Raw genomic sequence first — 21,346 nt, 5'->3', positions numbered from 1 at the left:
TCGTAAGGCGGATAAGTAATAGTTACTTATACGCAGTGCGACTGTACCGCACGTAATTGTGTGCATTAGTTTGTTACCTTGATACCCATCAACAATTTACTGTGGGATCATAAACGCTATTTGTACATTCTAACGTGATTTGTGTAGGTGTTTGTTATTTTAAGGGAGTTTCGCTGTTCACTCAGGAAATCTCTAACAACCAATACTTACTGGGGAGGGTAGCATACTCCCACGCGCCCCAGTAAATAGAGGTTACAGGACGGAAGTGAGTGAAGGCACTAGTTGAACTTTCACGGTCGCCTTACCGCGGGCAAGTTGGTCTGTTTGTAAGAATTAGCTAAAACAGCAATATCTGCAAACGATGGGGGCCAGTTGTTCAAAGAAGGGACGTCCAACAAGGGTTCACGTTGGTAGTTGCTGGCCCAAAGGGTCCGCACGGTATATATTGTGTGAAAAATACGGATCACACACACAGGTATTATGCAAAGAATGGGAACGTATGACAGAGGATGATGGGGAACAGTTTCCCCGGGTAGGCAGTCTGAACCCTGATGTATTGCAGAGTCTAAGAAAAAGGATAGGTCTAATAAAATCTGCAAAGCAGAGGATTAGACATTATGATTGTTTACAGATATGGCAACAGGAAAGTGAAATACAACAGGAATTAGCTCAGAAAGCAATTCCAAATCCTGGTAGAAATCTAGTAGCAACGGCACCACCACCACCATATATAGTAGGGGACAAAGTGGCTACAGAGAATGACATGCGGGTGTACGATAAGAGTGCACTTAATCAATGTAGTAGTGATAAGGTTAAGATAAAAGTTAATGCAAATGTTGATACTAACGCTAACCCATGCAAGTTGTATCCTATGTTAAACTTCCCCCAGGAATACGACCAAGAAGATGAGCCCACTACGATTTCAGCTCTCTCTCTAGCGGCCACCATAAGCGATACTTCAGTGGGCATCGCCCAACCAGTAAGATTGGCATCTAAAGCCCATAGCTCAGGGACAGGTGAGGTTGTGTCTACAGGTAAGTACGGCACTGTACAATATGCTGAAACTATTGCACCATACACTGAAGAATCAAACCAGAGTGAAGTAATTAATATTAACCCTGTTAGAGTAATAGCGGTCCCCAATGGTAAGACTGACACAAATGGAGCCACACCCATCAGGAATATTGCTATGCACTGTCCCTGGTCCCGAGCAGAATTAAGAACAATTTTGTCTGAATTTCCTGATCCCAGAAAAGATTTAGCCGCATGTCAGAGGTTCATTAAGGACCTAGGTAACTCCACTGAACTTAACAACAAAGATTGGCGGACACTACTGCGGGCATGTCTGCCCTCTAGTATTGACCCCATAAAGTTTATAGCCGACTGTAAATTAGATGAGGAGGTACCCCTTACGGATGAATATAATCAAGACAATGTAACCAGAATCAATCTGCAGTTGGGAATATACTTCCCAGCTGTAGTAAAATGTAACAAAATATTCTCCATTAAACAAATGGAAGGGGAAACTGCCCCTGACTATTTCCACAGGGCATTGGAGGAAATGGCTAAATATACTGGGATCGTGGACATTGAGGCAAATATACACCATAGAGAGGTAGCGGTGTCCGTCTTGATGGACGGTTTAAAGGAGGTATTAAGGAGTAGAGTACAAACTACTCAACCTAACTGGAGAGGTATGTCGGTGGCCGCCTTAAGAGAGACTGCTGTTGGGCACGACAGGAACATCACAAGACGCAGGGAGTCACAAAGTGATAGACTGATGGCAATAAGTATCCAGGCCCTTACAACAAGGCCGCCTCAGTCCCGATCACAGACCCCTGGTGGTAAGCCGCATGTGGTAAAATGTTTCAATTGTAACAGGGAAGGACATTTTGCACATAACTGTACAAATAACTCACATAATGCACATAAAAACCCTAGACAACGACATGACATACGAAATTGGGATCAAGGACCGCAGAGACGGAGTTATGAGCCACACGCAGGGGAAACAAGAAGGTATCCCCCAAAAAGAGACTGGCAAGTCTCTGATAATACCCATTTACCCCCTTCACAGGTAATAGCAGCCACTGCAATGCAGGGAGGTCACCACGCACCATAGGGGTGTGGTCACACCTGTAATCTGCAGCCAGTGAAATTGATTGCGAGCCTTGGAAGTGAACCCGAGGTTACAATTGATGTAGCTGGTAAATCTCTAAATTTCCTTGTAGATACGGGGGCGGCCAAGTCAGTGATAAATTCGACCGTGGGCATGAGAACCACTGGTAAAACAATTCCAGCCATGGGAGTAACAGGAGTAGTACGACAATACCCTTTAAGCAAACCAACAGAGGTTACGATAGGGCCTTTGCATACCAAGCATTCTTTTCTGCTGGCTGCATCGGCTCCGACTAATCTCTTAGGGAGAGATTTACTGTGCAAAATGGGATGCGTCATATACTGTACTCCTGAAGGTGTGTTCTTGGACATACCCGAAAACCACGCTCAGGAAGCACAAGATATGTTAGACTCCCCAACAAGATTAATGTCACACACTGTTGTTGTAAATAGGTGTCTGTCCAGGGTAGAAGAAATGATTTCCCAGATACCGGAATCACTTTGGACCAAGGACGGACAAGACACTGGATTGATGGCAAATGTAGCCCCAGTAGTTGTGCAAGTAAAAGATGGTAGGATAGCTCCAAAAATCCTGCAGTACCCTCTGAAGCCAGAGGTGGAGTTAGGAGTTTACCCTGTAATAGAGCGCTTGCTACAACAGGGCATTCTGGTAAGGACGTCCAGCACTGCAAATAGTCCCATCTTCCCTGTTAAAAAGAGTGGGGGGAGGGGTTACCGATTAGTGCAGGATCTAAGAGGGATCAACAAAATAGTTGAGAGTCAATTCCCCGTAGTGCCAAATCCAGCTGTTATCCTAATGCAAATCCCTCCCACTGCCAAATTTTTCACTGTGATTGTCCTCTGCTCCGCTTTCTTCTCGGTACCTCTACACCCTGACAGTCAATACTTATTTGCATTTACATACAGAGGAGTTCAATATACATGGACTCGCTTACCACAAGGCTTCATAGACAGTCCAAGTATTTTCTCACAAGCTCTGCATGATTGTTTACAGTCTTTCCAACCAGAGAGTGGATCAGTATTGATCCAGTACGTGGACGATTTACTACTGTGTTCAGATTCACTGGAAGCATCCCTGAGAGATACGAAACAGCTCCTGTTTCATCTTTCAGACACAGGACACAAGGTTTCCAAAGACAAGTTACAATTATGCCAGACCCGTGTGAAGTATTTGGGGCACTGTCTAACACAAGGACTGAGACACCTTACCGCTGATAGAATTCAAGCAATTCGTGACATGACCCTGCCACAAACCCAGCAACAGATTAGAACGTTTTTAGGAATGTGTGGGTATTGCCGTAACTGGATCCCAGGTTTTTCCATACTGGCCTTACCTTTGCAGGAAATGGTCTCATCAAGCAAACCTGATCGGATTTCGCACACAGACGAATCTGAGATGGCATTTGAGAGACTTAAACAGTGCCTAACGCAGGCACCAGCATTAGGTATGCCAGACTATGGGAAACCCTTTGAGCTGTACGGAACAGAGAGTGCTGGGTGCCCAGCAGGTGTATTAACTCAGAATTGGGGTAGGAAAAAAGACAAAGAGAAGTCTGTACTGTTGACGCACTTGAGACGAATGATTATATACTAAAAAGTAACCTTTATTAGATATGTATTAAAAATGAGATGAACATATGTATGTTTTATCCCAAACTTGCAGTGAAACATAAGGTTTAAAATCACAAAACAAACATATAAGTGAATAAAGAAAATAAAGAAATGTGAATGAAAGATTAAAAGGCGTGTCCACGTGTGGTTCCTTATTCTGCCACCTTCACGACATTATCCTGTATGTGGCCAGATTATTGATGTGAACAATTCTGCGATGTGGTACTATTGGTGACACAATTATGAAACTGGTCAATTACTGATCTAAATAATTCTATAATATGGTGTTATGAGTGACACGGTTGTGAAACTGACCAATCGTCAGGGATCACTATATCTCTATGTCCCTTAAAGCTATATTCCCGATTATATTTCCACAGACAGATGGATTCAATATATGTAATATAAGGAATAGATCTCAAGAGTTGGGATATTATATGTTTGTCGTTATCCTGGAAGGGAAAAAGTTGCTCCAATTCAATTATAGGGTCTATTTATTCGATAGAGTGCTTGCAAGTGAAATTGCTTCTAAAAAATGTGGCAATTCCAGTGGCCAAGTATAGCCCTCTTCCTTTGTAATAATAGTCAGACCCTTTTCAGTCTGATTTTAATAGGATCGATGTTGTTTTCCCTAGAGATATAGCAATCTCAAATCTACTGGGAAACACATATAATTACTAAAACAGCTTACTTCGTCTAATTTCGTGTCAGCTATTATTGACAGGTAGAGTATAGGCAGTACTGCTTTCTTAAGAGGTATAGCAATCTCTAATATCCTAGAAAGCAGACGGTATGATTCGTCCTATCTCATGTCAATTACTGATAGCCACTGTGTTACACATATTTGAGGTTTTATGAACTTGTCACTTGCACTGTTAAAGGGATATTCCTTATTATTTTACAGTGCGATTCTATCAGTGTGAGCTGGCATAGGCGGTACTGCTTTCTTAAGAGGTATGGCAATCTCTAATATCCTAGAAAGCAGACGATATAGTTCGTCCTACCTCATGTCAAATATTGACATCCACTGTGTTACATATATTTGAGGTTTTATGAACTTCTCACTGCACTGTTAAAGGAATATTCCTTATTATTTTACAGTGCGATTCTATCGGTGTGAGCTGGCATAGGCGGTACTGCTTTCTTAAGAGGTATGGCAAACTCTAATATCTTAGAAAGCAGACGATATAATTCGTCCTACCTCATTTCAATCATTGACATCCACTGTGTTACATATATTTGAGGTTTTATGAGCTTCTCACTGCACTGTTGAAGGAATATTCCTTATTATTTTACAGTGCGATTCTATCAGTGTGATCTATATTAATTCTGTTTGTTATATATATGAGATGGTCCTAGTAGGTCCTGGAAATAGATATTGACCTATTATATAACAGGGGAAAAGGAAGAAGGGGGCCAAAAATGGCTCGTGTCTTAATATATAATGAATAGACCCTGGCTGTATGGGAGCAAATTAAACTATCTTAAATCAATTCATAGAATGAATTTTACCATCTATGGAAAAAATCTATCATCTATTCCTCCAATATTACCATCTATTAATATAAATCATATGCTTAAATATAATGTATATTTGGGAATATAGCGGTGATCAGCTTCATATAATTGTGTCTTAATTATTTTCTAAATAAAATTGATTTATTTCAACACTGTGTCAGAGAAAATAGTTCAATAAAGTTTGCTATTGCTGCTTGATTCATTCTCTATTGCTCTTAAATTGTTACAGAATATAAACTGTTATATGCTGCTGAGACACCCAGCTGCTTGATTCACTTGGAAAGATGTATCTGTTTTTAACAGTCTTAAATAAGAATACTGTTGCAAATGCAGCAGCTGGTAAAGATACTGTTGCAAATGCTATTACTAGTGAAATATGCAGCTGCTTCTCAGCCTTTCAATGTTACCAGAAAGGATTTTGTTACACTGTGTTTTTATATATGCATATCTTGCTGAGACATAGAGCTGCCTTGCAAATATATTGTGGTTAGCACAGTGATACAGCTAATAGTGCAAGGAAGTAATGCAGTCCATATAATGTTTAGTGAATCTTTATAGCAGTTCAATTAGGCATTTCTTTCTATTATATCCTAAACTAGATCAAATTAAACTTGCCACTAATCTATTCCTATCAAACTCAATGTCAGTTTTTCTATTGGTGGAAATTACTAAATAGCGTATTGTAATCATATGTAGTCATTTTCAACATTTCATAGAATAAGGCACACGTGGACACGCCGTGCCCTACACGCGTGTTTCACTGCGTCTATGGCAGCTTCGTCAGGGAGCAACACGAGCGGCTCCATTAGGCATGAATATATCCTATTTGCATAGCCCAATCAGCGTCTGGTATCTCTTCACACGGGGACGTCCGCCAATCACTGATCGGCGGCATCCCAATACGTCACCCGCAGCCGCTAACCAATAGGAACCGCTTATCGGTCCCATGTGCCGCCACTATCCAATCACGCTGTTTGTTTACCTTTGCGGATAGATTGTATGCTGAACTAGCGGGGATGTATAGGACGGTACCCTCGTACCCCGTCCTCTGTATATATTAGTTGGATAATTCTAATAGACATTATAATCATATCACCAGATCTTCTTATAAGTTTGTATTGATATAAATATCTTTCATGATGTTGAATCGTAGCTTAAGTTGACTGGCATACATCAGGTTTCCCAATAACCATGCCTCTGAATTAAATCCTATATTACATACACATACTTCCGGATCTTCCTTTTCGTGTGAAACCCTGCCATTTGTATGTTATAAAATCTATTTCTACGTGTTATTATTGTAATTATATCTTAAAATGGTTTGTGCTGATTAAAATTTAGATTGGGTTGTATAATCAATTCTACATTCCAGATCTTATAGAGTTGATAGGAATAATTCATTAGCAAGGATAGGTTGAGAATATTATAACACTGATATATGGTCACTTTTATAAGAGATATGGGATATTCCTTTTGACTTTAAATTATTGTCATCCTTCATGTAAAACATATCTATGTATAATTCGATGATATATGTTCCATTACACAGGTAAGTATTCTCATGGGTGAGTATCAGACAAAATTTTTCTTTCATAAGATTTTATGTATATATAAAATTGTTTCTTATTTGTTCAGGGGATTTACACAGAGTACATTATATATAGTGGTTTTGTTAGATGACAGATTTTAGGGGATTCGTTTCCATCCATCAGTCATATATGTTCTTACGCCAGTCACCTTTGAGTTACCAACCTACTGGATATTTCTATTGTTCGTCTATTGTAACTTCTATCAAAACTCTATACGATGGAGGAACAGTGTTGAGGTACCAAAGAGAGGAAGTATATTGCTCCCTCATCCTACATACTTTATGTTGATATTGTCCTAAACTGATAAGGCAAAGTCAGCATTATCCTACTACAATATCTAAGGACCTCAACATATAGTATGTATGAATATAATATGATGACATCTAAGTAAAATATATATCCCATTATGTATACTCTACATGTCAAGAATTAAAAGATTAAGAAGAAATAAACCATTGTGATTATATCAAGAGAAAAAGGGAGAGAAAAAGAAAAGTGAAGTGACATTATAGATATGCGACTCTGATGGCGAGTCATGAAAAATCTAGTCATCAATTAGGTCTATGGAATTGTAAAACGTGAAGAATGTGCAAGTGCAAGCATGTTTGATACTAAGTTCAAATAAATTTAGTGAAAATCTCTAGTGTTGTGAAAACAGAAAATATCCTAGATCCGAGTGGTGCCTACTGTTTCCTATTGTTTTAATGAAAGATATATGTGACTAATGTGACTGAAAAACGTATTGTGAGTGATGAAAGAGTGCTATATCATCTTGCATGGATACTTAGATATATGTGAATCATATAAGTAAGGTGACATGTATATTTGTATACATAAGAATATACCCATGTGGATTAAAAAGTCATGGTGGAGTATTTGGGTCTTCACTATTCCTGTTGTCATAGGTTATAATTTTATATGAGTAACTTGTTGTAAGAGCAGGGTATGGTTGTTGGATTCATTCATGCCAATTAAACATGAGCTATATTGAGTGAAGTGACATGAGTCATTGAATGCATGAGAATACATTGGTGTAAATTATATCCTAATGGGATATCTAAGCCTACATTATTCCTTATTGTCATGAATCATAGCTTTGTATAGATGATTTATTGTAAAAACGGAGTATAGCTGTTGGATTCGTTCATGCCCAATGGATGTATGCTGTTTAATAAGAAGATCATTTTAGTTTCGAATTTCAGTAGGGCTTGATCCAAATCTCCCCCCCTAATGCCAAGTTGTATGTGTTTAATGCCGAAGGCTTTGAGACCCTTTGGGTCCCCATTGTGATGGTTCAAAAAATGTCTGGCTACCGGAGGTAGAGGTTTGAATCTGGCCTGTTCTTTCTTGGCATTTCGGATACTCCCAATGTGTTCTAGAATTCTGACCTTTAACGGTCTAGATGTTTTCCCAATATAGATTTTTTGGCAAGGACATTCAAGGTGATATACGGTTCCTATGGTGGTACATGTAATTTTAGAAAATATCATCCATTTTTTGCCAAATCTGTCAAAAAAATGCTTGGTGGGAATCATAAATTTACATGCCCTGCATTTTCCACAGGGGTAGGAACCACTCTTGTCTAATTCATTCACCATGGGTTGAGATAGGTGACTATGTACTACCTTATCTCTTATGTTTGGTGACCTTCTCCAACTCATTTGTGGTTTGCATGGGAGTATTTTGGCCAAGTCATCATCTGTGTGGAGTATGGACCAGTGTTTGGTTAGGATATTATTAATTTCCTTCCAATACACATTGAAGGTGCCTACATATCTAATGGGTTCCTCTTGTTTGGATTTGATCTTAGGAATTAGTAAGGAGTCTCGTGGATATGTTTCCACTTGTTTGATTGATTTATTTATCAAACGATTACTATACCCTCTTTTTTTGAAGCGTGTAGTGAGTTCATTCTGTCTCATATGAAAGGCATCTTCAGTCGAGCAGTTTCTTTTAATTCTTAGTAGTTCACCTTTAGGGATTCCTCTGATGGTTGCTGGGAGGTGAGAGCTGGTTGAGTGTAGTAGACTGTTGGTGGCTGTTGGTTTCCTATACAAGTCTGTCGATATATTTCCATCGGTGTCAATGTGGATGGTTATATCCAGAAAGTTGATGGATTTCTGACTGGCTTCTAAGGTCAATCTTAAGTTTCATTTGTTAGAATTCAGGATGTTAATGAAGTCACTTAGATCTCTGGAGGGGCCTTCCCACAGCATTAGGATATCATCGATATATCGTAAATATACCAGTATGTTATTGGTATACTTTTCCAATGATTCCTGGAAGACCATCTCCCTCTCCCACCACCCCAGGTAGAGGTTGGCGTACGTGGGGGCACATGCCGTCCCCATGGCCGTCCCTCTTACCTGGAGATAATGGCGCTCGTTACACGTGAAGTAATTGTGAGACAGTATGAATTTTAATAGATCTATAAGGAATTCACTGTGTTCACTCTGAGCCTCCATATTAAGAAAGTATTTGGTCGCCTCAATACCATGATCATGATGGATACTAGTATAGAGGCTTTCGACGTCACATGTGACGAGCCATACTCCAGGGTTAACGCTAAGATTGTTCAGTTTATTGAGGACATCCATTGTGTCACGAACATAGGAAGGAAGCGTGACTACATGTTTACGTAGGTAATGGTCTACATAGATACTGGCATTTTCCGTTAGACTACCCATTCCGGATAGAATGGGTCTGCCTGGTGGCTTTTTATTGTTTTTATGTACCTTGGGTAAGAGGTATAGTGTTGGTATTTTAGGCTTATGTATGGTCAAGAAATCAAGATCTTTTTTGGTGATAGTATTATTGTTATGTGCCATTTGTACAATACTGTTGTATTGTTGGAGAAATGTACTGGTGGGATTGAAAAAGAGTCTTTTGTAACAACTCTCGTCACTCAGTTGTCTGTTTAGCTCCTCTAGGTACATCGTTCTTGACCATAATACAATATTGCCCCCCTTGTCAGAGGGCTTTATGATGGCATCTTGCCACTTGGCGATCTCATTAAGGGCAGATCTCTCCTCCCTTGTTAGGTTATCCACAAAGTTCTTATTCTGTGAATAAAGTTGGTCAAGATCTCTGGATACAAGTTTTTGAAAAACCTCCACTTGAGGACATATTTTTGTGTCTGGAAAAAATGAGGATTTTTTAGTTATTCTGGATTTATTTTCCTTTCCATCACCTACAATGTGTATAGGATGTGATTCCATAGAGAGTTCTTCCAGCATTTGTATAGCCGAGAGATCCTCAGTATCAAAATTGGATGCTGATAAATTGGTTCTCCTACGTTCTTGATTAGAGAAAAATTTCTTTAGGAGAATTTTTCTAGTGAAAAGGTGAAGATCTTTTTCGCATTCGAAACGATCAGGTTTTTGTGCTGGGGAGAATGATAACCCCCGACTTAATACGGATATTTGGTTAGGGGTTAGTATCCTTTCAGTTAGATTAATGATTTTCAGGTCTTCTGTTTTATCATCCATGTTCATTTCTGGTGATGATATCACTTCCTGTACTGTCTCCTCTCTCTCGGTTCCTCCCGCCAGTCCAAATCGTCTCTCTTTCTTCTGCCTCCTCTTGCCCCTCCTAATTTTTCGCCACCCATATTTGAATTTGTTCTGGGGTGCCTTGGGGCCTTCTCTAAAAAATCCCGCCTAAACACATTGTTGGTGGTTCTATTATTAGGGCTCTCACTTTCTGAAGAGTCCATTTCAGAAGTGGAGTAGTTGGTGGACCATTTAGTTCTATTGCGCTGTGTAAATGTATTCCATTTGAATACTCGATTGTTGGCGTAGTCAGTCTTATCTCTCTGGAATTTCCTACGTTTCTTTTCAATAATCTCTTTCTCGAATTCTTCTACGTCCTTTTTATATTTTTCGTATCGTGATTGAAATTGCTCTAATGATTCAAACTTTTTCAATCTTTCTCCTAAGAGGGTGATTTCTTGATTCAATTGGGTAAGTATTATCTCATCATGCTTGATGAGAATTTTTATTAAATCATTTGAACATTGGGTCAAGACCCCTTCCCATTCTTTCTTTAATGTCTCATCCGCTAATTCATACGCTGGAAATAGTTTCGGATTCAGACCCCTCGGAATCAATTTATTGCGAAGATAGTTATCGAAAGTACTTTTTTGTTCCAACTTGTTTTACTTTGTTTCATGAGGGCTGTTTTAAGACTATAGAGATCATCAGTCCAATTCGGATCATTCACGTCCTGTTGACTGGGATTAGCATTAAAAATAGAGTCAATATCGTTTTTCAACTTATCTCTTCTGTTCTCTAAATCCCTTGTCAAATTAAATATAGACATGATTCTAAAGAGAGCGCTCAGTGCTGTGAATCTATAATATACAATATTATGAAGTACACTATTCAAAGGAGAGGTGCCAGATACAAGAACAGATTGGTCGCTAGGACCAGTTAAAGTACGCACAAAGATATAGTATCTGCACACTCAATTTAGTACTGCTATATTGTGGGTGTATGTTTTTCGTCACCATAAACCCACTTGGCGAAAAAACCCCTTCTTCTTAGTAACAAAAAATACTCTATATAGGAGGGGGTGCAGTCAACTACAGTAATTGTAGGCTAGAATTGGGGTAGGAAAAAAGACAAAGAGAAGTCTGTACTGTTGACGCACTTGAGACGAATGATTATATACTAAAAAGTAACCTTTATTAGATATGTATTAAAAATGAGATGAACATATGTATGTTTTATCCCAAACTTGCAGTGAAACATAAGGTTTAAAATCACAAAACAAACATATAAGTGAATAAAGAAAATAAAGAAATGTGAATGAAAGATTAAAAGGCGTGTCCACGTGTGATTCCTTATTCTGCCACCTTCACGACATTATCCTGTATGTGGCCAGATTATTGATGTGAACAATTCTGCGATGTGGTACTATTGGTGACACAATTATGAAACTGATCAATTACTGATCTAAATAATTCTATAATATGGTGTTATGAGTGACACGGTTGTGAAACTGACCAATCGTCAGGGATCACTATATCTCTATGTCCCTTAAAGCTATATTCCCGATTATATTTCCACAGACAGATGGATTCAATATATGTAATATAAGGAATAGATCTCAAGAGTTGGGATATTATATGTTTGTCGTTATCCTGGAAGGGAAAAAGTTGCTCCAATTCAATTATAGGGTCTATTTATTCGATAGAGTGCTTGCAAGTGAAATTGCTTCTAAAAAATGTGGCAATTCCAGTGGCCAAGTATAGCCCTCTTCCTTTGTAATAATAGTCAGACCCTTTTCAGTCTGATTTTAATAGGATCGATGTTGTTTTCCCTAGAGATATAGCAATCTCAAATCTACTGGGAAACACATATAATTACTAAAACAGCTTACTTCGTCTAATTTCGTGTCAGCTATTATTGACAGGTAGAGTATAGGCAGTACTGCTTTCTTAAGAGGTATAGCAATCTCTAATATCCTAGAAAGCAGACGGTATGATTCGTCCTATCTCATGTCAATTACTGATAGCCACTGTGTTACACATATTTGAGGTTTTATGAACTTGTCACTTGCACTGTTAAAGGGATATTCCTTATTATTTTACAGTGCGATTCTATCAGTGTGAGCTGGCATAGGCGGTACTGCTTTCTTAAGAGGTATGGCAATCTCTAATATCCTAGAAAGCAGACGATATAGTTCGTCCTACCTCATGTCAAATATTGACATCCACTGTGTTACATATATTTGAGGTTTTATGAACTTCTCACTGCACTGTTAAAGGAATATTCCTTATTATTTTACAGTGCGATTCTATCGGTGTGAGCTGGCATAGGCGGTACTGCTTTCTTAAGAGGTATGGCAAACTCTAATATCTTAGAAAGCAGACGATATAATTCGTCCTACCTCATTTCAATCATTGACATCCACTGTGTTACATATATTTGAGGTTTTATGAGCTTCTCACTGCACTGTTGAAGGAATATTCCTTATTATTTTACAGTGCGATTCTATCAGTGTGATCTATATTAATTCTGTTTGTTATATATATGAGATGGTCCTAGTAGGTCCTGGAAATAGATATTGACCTATTATATAACAGGGGAAAAGGATGAAGGGGGCCAAAAATGGCTCGTGTCTTAATATATAATGAATAGACCCTGGCTGTATGGGAGCAAATTAAACTATCTTAAATCAATTCATAGAATGAATTTTACCATCTATGGAAAAAATCTATCATCTATTCCTCCAATATTACCATCTATTAATATAAATCATATGCTTAAATATAATGTATATTTGGGAATATAGCGGTGATCAGCTTCATATAATTGTGTCTTAATTATTTTCTAAATAAAATTGATTTATTTCAACACTGTGTCAGAGAAAATAGTTCAATAAAGTTTGCTATTGCTGCTTGATTCATTCTCTATTGCTCTTAAATTGTTACAGAATATAAACTGTTATATGCTGCTGAGACACCCAGCTGCTTGATTCACTTGGAAAGATGTATCTGTTTTTAACAGTCTTAAATAAGAATACTGTTGCAAATGCAGCAGCTGGTAAAGATACTGTTGCAAATGCTATTACTAGTGAAATATGCAGCTGCTTCTCAGCCTTTCAATGTTACCAGAAAGGATTTTGTTACACTGTGTTTTTATATATGCATATCTTGCTGAGACATAGAGCTGCCTTGCAAATATATTGTGGTTAGCACAGTGATACAGCTAATAGTGCAAGGAAGTAATGCAGTCCATATAATGTTTAGTGAATCTTTATAGCAGTTCAATTAGGCATTTCTTTCTATTATATCCTAAACTAGATCAAATTAAACTTGCCACTAATCTATTCCTATCAAACTCAATGTCAGTTTTTCTATTGGTGGAAATTACTAAATAGCGTATTGTAATCATATGTAGTCATTTTCAACATTTCATAGAATAAGGCACACGTGGACACGCCGTGCCCTACACGCGTGTTTCACTGCGTCTATGGCAGCTTCGTCAGGGAGCAACACGAGCGGCTCCATTAGGCATGAATATATCCTATTTGCATAGCCCAATCAGCGTCTGGTATCTCTTCACACGGGGACGTCCGCCAATCACTGATCGGCGGCATCCCAATACGTCACCCGCAGCCGCTAACCAATAGGAACCGCTTATCGGTCCCATGTGCCGCCACTATCCAATCACGCTGTTTGTTTACCTTTGCGGATAGATTGTATGCTGAACTAGCGGGGATGTATAGGACGGTACCCTCGTACCCCGTCCTCTGTATATATTAGTTGGATAATTCTAATAGACATTATAATCATATCACCAGATCTTCTTATAAGTTTGTATTGATATAAATATAAATATACTATTGGTTAGCGGCTGCGGGTGACGTATTGGGATGCCGCCGATCAGTGATTGGCGGACGTCCCCGTGTGAAGAGATACCAGACGCTGATTGGGCTATGCAAATAGGATATATTCATGCCTAATGGAGCCGCTCGTGTTGCTCCCTGACGAAGCTGCCATAGACGCAGTGAAACACGCGTGTAGGGCACGGCGTGTCCACGTGTGCCTTATTCTATGAAATGTTGAAAATGACTACATATGATTACAATACGCTATTTAGTAATTTCCACCAATAGAAAAACTGACATTGAGTTTGATAGGAATAGATTAGTGGCAAGTTTAATTTGATCTAGTTTAGGATATAATAGAAAGAAATGCCTAATTGAACTGCTATAAAGATTCACTAAACATTATTTGGACTGCATTACTTCCTTGCACTATTAGCTGTATCACTGTGCTAACCACAATATATTTGCAAGGCAGCTCTATGTCTCAGCAAGATATGCATATATAAAAACACAGTGTAACAAAATCCTTTCTGGTAACATTGAAAGGCTGAGAAGCAGCTGCATATTTCACTAGTAATAGCATTTGCAACAGTATCTTTACCAGCTGCTGCATTTGCAACAGTATTCTTATTTAAGACTGTTAAAAACAGATACATCTTTCCAAGTGAATCAAGCAGCTGGGTGTCTCAGCAGCATATAACAGTTTATATTCTGTAACAATTTAAGAGCAATAGAGAATGAATCAAGCAGCAATAGCAAACTTTATTGAACTATTTTCTCTGACACAGTGTTGAAATAAATCAATTTTATTTAGAAAATAATTAAGACACAATTATATGAAGCTGATCACCGCTATATTCCCAAATATACATTATATTTAAGCATATGATTTATATTAATAGATGGTAATATTGGAGGAATAGATGATAGATTTTTTCCATAGATGGTAAAATTCATTCTATGAATTGATTTAAGATAGTTTAATTTGCTCCCATACAGCCAGGGTCTATTCATTATATATTAAGACACGAGCAATTTTTGGCCCCCTTCTTCCTTTTCCCCTGTTATATAATAGGTCAATATCTATTTCCAGGACCTACTAGGACCATCTCATATATATAACAAACAGAATTAATATAGATCACACTGATAGAATCGCACTGTAAAATAATAAGGAATATTCCTTCAACAGTGCAGTGAGAAGCTCATAAAACCTCAAATATATGTAACACAGTGGATGTCAATGATTGAAATGAGGTAGGACGAATTATATCGTCTGCTTTCTAAGATATTAGAGTTTGCCATACCTCTTAAGAAAGCAGTACCGCCTATGCCAGCTCACACCGATAGAATCGCACTGTAAAATAATAAGGAATATTCCTTTAACAGTGCAGTGAGAAGTTCATAAAACCTCAAATATATGTAACACAGTGGATGTCAATATTTGACATGAGGTAGGACGAACTATATCGTCTGCTTTCTAGGATATTAGAGATTGCCATACCTCTTAAGAAAGCAGTACCGCCTATGCCAGCTCACACTGATAGAATCGCACTGTAAAATAATAAGGAATATCCCTTTAACAGTGCAAGTGACAAGTTCATAAAACCTCAAATATGTGTAACACAGTGGCTATCAGTAATTGACATGAGATAGGACGAATCATACCGTCTGCTTTCTAGGATATTAGAGATTGCTATACCTCTTAAGAAAGCAGTACTGCCTATACTCTACCTGTCAATAATAGCTGACACGAAATTAGACGAAGTAAGCTGTTTTAGTAATTATATGTGTTTCCCAGTAGATTTGAGATTGCTATATCTCTAGGGAAAACAACATCGATCCTATTAAAATCAGACTGAAAAGGGTCTGACTATTATTACAAAGGAAGAGGGCTATACTTGGCCACTGGAATTGCCACATTTTTTAGAAGCAATTTCACTTGCAAGCACTCTATCGAATAAATAGACCCTATAATTGAATTGGAGCAACTTTTTCCCTTCCAGGATAACGACAAACATATAATATCCCAACTCTTGAGATCTATTCCTTATATTACATATATTGAATCCATCTGTCTGTGGAAATATAATCGGGAATATAGCTTTAAGGGACATAGAGATATAGTGATCCCTGACGATTGGTCAGTTTCACAACCGTGTCACTCATAACACCATATTATAGAATTATTTAGATCAGTAATTGATCAGTTTCATAATTGTGTCACCAATAGTACCACATCGCAGAATTGTTCACATCAATAATCTGGCCACATACAGGATAATGTCGTGAAGGTGGCAGAGTAAGGAATCACACGTGGACACGCCTTTTAATCTTTCATTCACATTTCTTTATTTTCTTTATTCACTTATATGTTTGTTTTGTGATTTTAAACCTTATGTTTCACTGCAAGTTTGGGATAAAACATACATATGTTCATCTCATTTTTAATACATATCTAATAAAGGTTACTTTTTAGTATATAATCATTCGTCTCAAGTGCGTCAACAGTACAGACTTCTCTTTGTCTTTTTTCCTACCCCAATTCTAGCCTACAATTACTGTAGTTGACTGCACCCCCTCCTATATAGAGTATTTTTTGTTACTAAGAAGAAGGGGTTTTTTCGCCAAGTGGGTTTATGGTGACGAAAAACATACACCCACAATATAGCAGTACTAAATTGAGTGTGCAGATACTATATCTTTGTGCGTATTAACTCAGAAGCATGGTGATGCCAGCAGGCCGGTAGCTTACTACAGCGCCCAGCTTGACACGGTAGTGCGATCCCTCCCCACATGCTTGCAAAGTGTTGCAGTGACAGCATTGCTAGTTACAAAAAGCGAAGATGTAGTGCTAGGACACAACCTCACAATTCATACACCACATGCAGTGTCAGCCTTACTAAATTCTGCCCAAACCAGACACGTCTCATTAGCGCGGTTTACAAAATGGGAATTGGCACTGATGGCCCCCGTAAACATTACCATAAGGAGATGCAGCGCATTAAATCCTGCAACGTATCTCCCAGGTGTGCCTGGACAGGCACAAAGGGTGGAGGATGAGAGTAATGGTGAAGGAGAATTTAATACAGAGGATGACACACATGATTGTATGGAATATTTGACCCAAAATTTCACGGCAAGGCCTGACATCAGTGACAACCCACTGGAAGATGTAGATTTTACTTTCTACACTGACGGTAGTTGTCACAGACAGACGGACTCGGGAGACTTGTGTACTGAATACGCAGTTGTAGATGACCAAGGTACCATAGAAGCAGAACCGCTAGGCCCACCTCACTCAGCACAAAGAATGAACCAAACCTGGCGCTGTGATTTACACAAATGTTTTGAAGCTGCTCTCTATAGGGCTATTGGTATATATGCCCCAAATATAAAGCACAAAAAAGAAAATCAAGAGAGCGCTAGTTCACATTTGATGTGGATATTTTATTTATATTAAATGAAAAAAAGTTATAAGAAAAATTTATTATTTCTCTAGCAATGTTTAAAACATTTCAACTTATTGCCGGCCGGCAGAAACACTCTCACCACATAAAAAATAATAATAATTCTAAAACAGGACAATTCCCTTTCTTAAAAAAGAACAATTTGCATGAATCCTAAAAATACAGCTATTTATATAGTAATCAGTGAATGCTTCACAATTTTTCTCACAGATTGTATATGTATTAATTTTAACCATGGATGTAATACTAGTCACATATTTTAAGCAAAGTCTCTCCAGAGAATTGAAACCTGTATTCAGTTGCTTTTTGAAATCTTGCTACAATGTAACAGTCCACGTATCAAAATTGTGAAGGAATGCTGAAGATATTCCTGGGTATGTTTATGAAACAATGAAACAACATTCAAATGAGCTATAATGATTAGTGGCAATTGCTTTCACTGGTAATTATTTGCTCTTAGATGAATATGCTCGTTAAGCCAATATACTTTCACAGATGTTTGAGCCAGTTATCCGTAGCCTGTACTAAATATATAGAATGAATGTTTTGTCATGCAAAAATGTCTCCGAAGCAATCACCGTGCGTGTGATAGTGCTCCCGGCTGATTGACTCACCGATCACCTGTTAGCTGTGGGACTTAAATTTCTCATCTATCCACGGCAGCAGACAGTTCGTCCTCCCGGCTTTTGATGGTAATATCTTGTACCTTTAGCCTTATCCGGAGTCCGTGAATTCAAGCTGGTGGTAGTTTTCCCTTCTCAGGTGGTGTCGGTTTACACCGATCAGGCTGGTGTGAGTTCCTCCGTATGGATTCCTCCGCTATCTGTGCGGGCAATGATAGACAGACGCGTTTCTCCGCCTACTCCTCAGTATCGGCGGCTTCCTCAGTGTCATACCCTTAGCTCCCTTCAGCTTCCTTTATATATGTGTTTCATTGTCCAGATGGTGTGGATAATTTCTGATTGCTGTTCAAGCCTCACTTTCATCACATTGCTGGCTGTATACTTAACAACTTGATATGCTTAAAGGGAACCTGCAGTTATTTTATTTATTATCCTACATTCATAATAATCATTAAACAATATCAACAATATATATAAATAACAATTTAAAACATTGCTAGATATTTCTAAATATTTCATATATATATAAAAGGACACACACATAACTATATGATGAATTAATATTTACCATTTAAAAATAATAATAATAATAATAAAGATGATCGAGATTAACAAAAAACAACAACAAACAAATAGATACTTTCATTTTGCATAGAACTTCCTTCTTCCGATATATATTTTATACCATGCAAATACATATGGATCTACATGTATCTAATATACAAGGAAATTACTATGCATTATTATTTATAGAGCTATACTGGTATATTCACAGTTCTTCATTTTTGGAAAGAATATATACATATGTATTGTTACAAGACTTTATTAACTCTAACCAAACAATTAGTAGTCATAAATTGAAAAAATATATGTACACAAAAGTTTAATCAAAAAAGTCTCTCTCTCAAATGCATATTATACACATTAACCTAATGACTTTTTTTCCCCCCTTCCACCATATATAGGTGGAGTATGAGAAAACTAAATGAATCAATGGTATAGAGGGGGGGGGGGGGGTTGGAGAAACGAGAGATTGGGAAAGAAGAGAATGGATTTTATATGGGTAAAGGGGATCCGGAAACAAAAATAAAATAATAATAAAAAAAAAAAAAATAATAAAAAAAGAGGGGGGAAAGGGGAGGGAGGCGGGCAAAAAAGAAGGATTTTTTAAGAGGATTTTATAAACAACCTAATATTATCTATTTATACTCCATTGAGCTCCACCGTATCATTTAATCCTATTGGGACCATACAATCCAGTAAAAAAATCCAATATGCTTCACGTCTACGTAATTTATTAAAACGATCTCCCCCTCTATTCGTCACTCTAATATGTTCGATTCCAATCATAGTGATATTATCCCATTTGGATTTCTGGCATTGTACCACATGGTCAGACAATGGATGCTTTGCTCCCTTAAGTATATTCCTCCTATGCTCCATACATCTAATGTGTAGGGTTCTAGTGGTGCGCCCCACATATTGTTTCCCGCATTTGCAAGTAATTAAGTAGATAATATAAGTAGAAAGGCAATTGATAAAATCCTTTATAGGATATATTTCACCTGTTACAGAGGATTTGAAATTCTCACTTTTCCTAGGTGCAATGATGCAAGATTGGCAATTATTTTTCCCACATCTGTGGTAACCATTTGGCCTCACAGGAAGCCAGGAATTATTTGTCATATGGAGGATCTTCTTCTCTTTAACAAAGTGGCTCGGCATAAATTTTTTTCGCAGGTTGTCTGCTTTTCTATAGATGACTGCCCCTCTAGGGTTTATATGTGGTTTTAGTAAGTCATCCAGAAGTAACAGAGATGTATTTTTCTTTATGACTTGATTGATTTTATGTGCACAACTATTATATTGAGTTACAAACGCTGTGCTCCTATCATTTTTTGTACTACTTGTTCCATATTTATTGTTATTTTTATTTTTTGGGATTAATAGTTGTTCCCTATCCATATCTACAACTTCCAAAAAAGCCTTCTCCAATAGATCCTGAGGATATCCCTGTTCTAAAAATGATTCCATCAACAATTTAGCTTGTACCTGATATGTCACAACAGAGGAACAATTGCGTCTTAGTCTGACAAATTGTCCCCTGGGGATATTGTCCTTCCAACTTTGTTTGTGAGAACTATTATAATTTAAATATCGGTTTTAATAAATTACGTAGACGTGAAGCATATTGGATTTTTTTACTGGATTGTATGGTCCCAATAGGATTAAATGATACGGTGGAGCTCAATGGAGTATAAATAGATAATATTAGGTTGTTTATAAAATCCTCTTAAAAAATCCTTCTTTTTTGCCCGCCTCCCTCCCCTTTCCCCCCTCTTTTTTTATTATTTTTTTTTTTTTTTTATTATTATTTTATTTTTGTTTCCGGATCCCCTTTACCCATATAAAATCCATTCTCTTCTTTCCCAATCTCTCGTTTCTCCACCCCCCCCCCCCCCTCTATACCATTGATTCATTTAGTTTTCTCATACTCCACCTATATATGGTGGAAGGGGGGAAAAAAAGTCATTAGGTTAATGTGTATAATATGCATTTGAGAGAGAGACTTTTTTGATTAAACTTTTGTGTACATATATTTTTTCAATTTATGACTACTAATTGTTTGGTTAGAGTTAATAAAGTCTTGTAACAATACATATGTATATATTCTTTCCAAAAATGAAGAACTGTGAATATACCAGTATAGCTCTATAAATAATAATGCATAGTAATTTCCTTGTATATTAGATACATGTAGATCCATATGTATTTGCATGGTATAAAATATATATCGGAAGAAGGAAGTTCTATGCAAAATGAAAGTATCTATTTGTTTGTTGTTGTTTTTTGTTAATCTCGATCATCTTTATTATTATTATTATTATTTTTAAATGGTAAATATTAATTCATCATATAGTTATGTGTGTGTCCTTTTATATATATATGAAATATTTAGAAATATCTAGCAATGTTTTAAATTGTTATTTATATATATTGTTGATATTGTTTAATGATTATTATGAATGTAGGATAATAAATAAAATAACTGCAGGTTCCC

This window comes from Pseudophryne corroboree, chromosome 6 (assembly GCF_028390025.1).
Source record: "Pseudophryne corroboree isolate aPseCor3 chromosome 6, aPseCor3.hap2, whole genome shotgun sequence".
NCBI classification, from domain to species: domain Eukaryota; kingdom Metazoa; phylum Chordata; class Amphibia; order Anura; family Myobatrachidae; genus Pseudophryne; species Pseudophryne corroboree.
The sequence above is the reverse complement of the archived record's forward strand: the minus strand, read 5'-3'. Positions refer to the sequence as shown.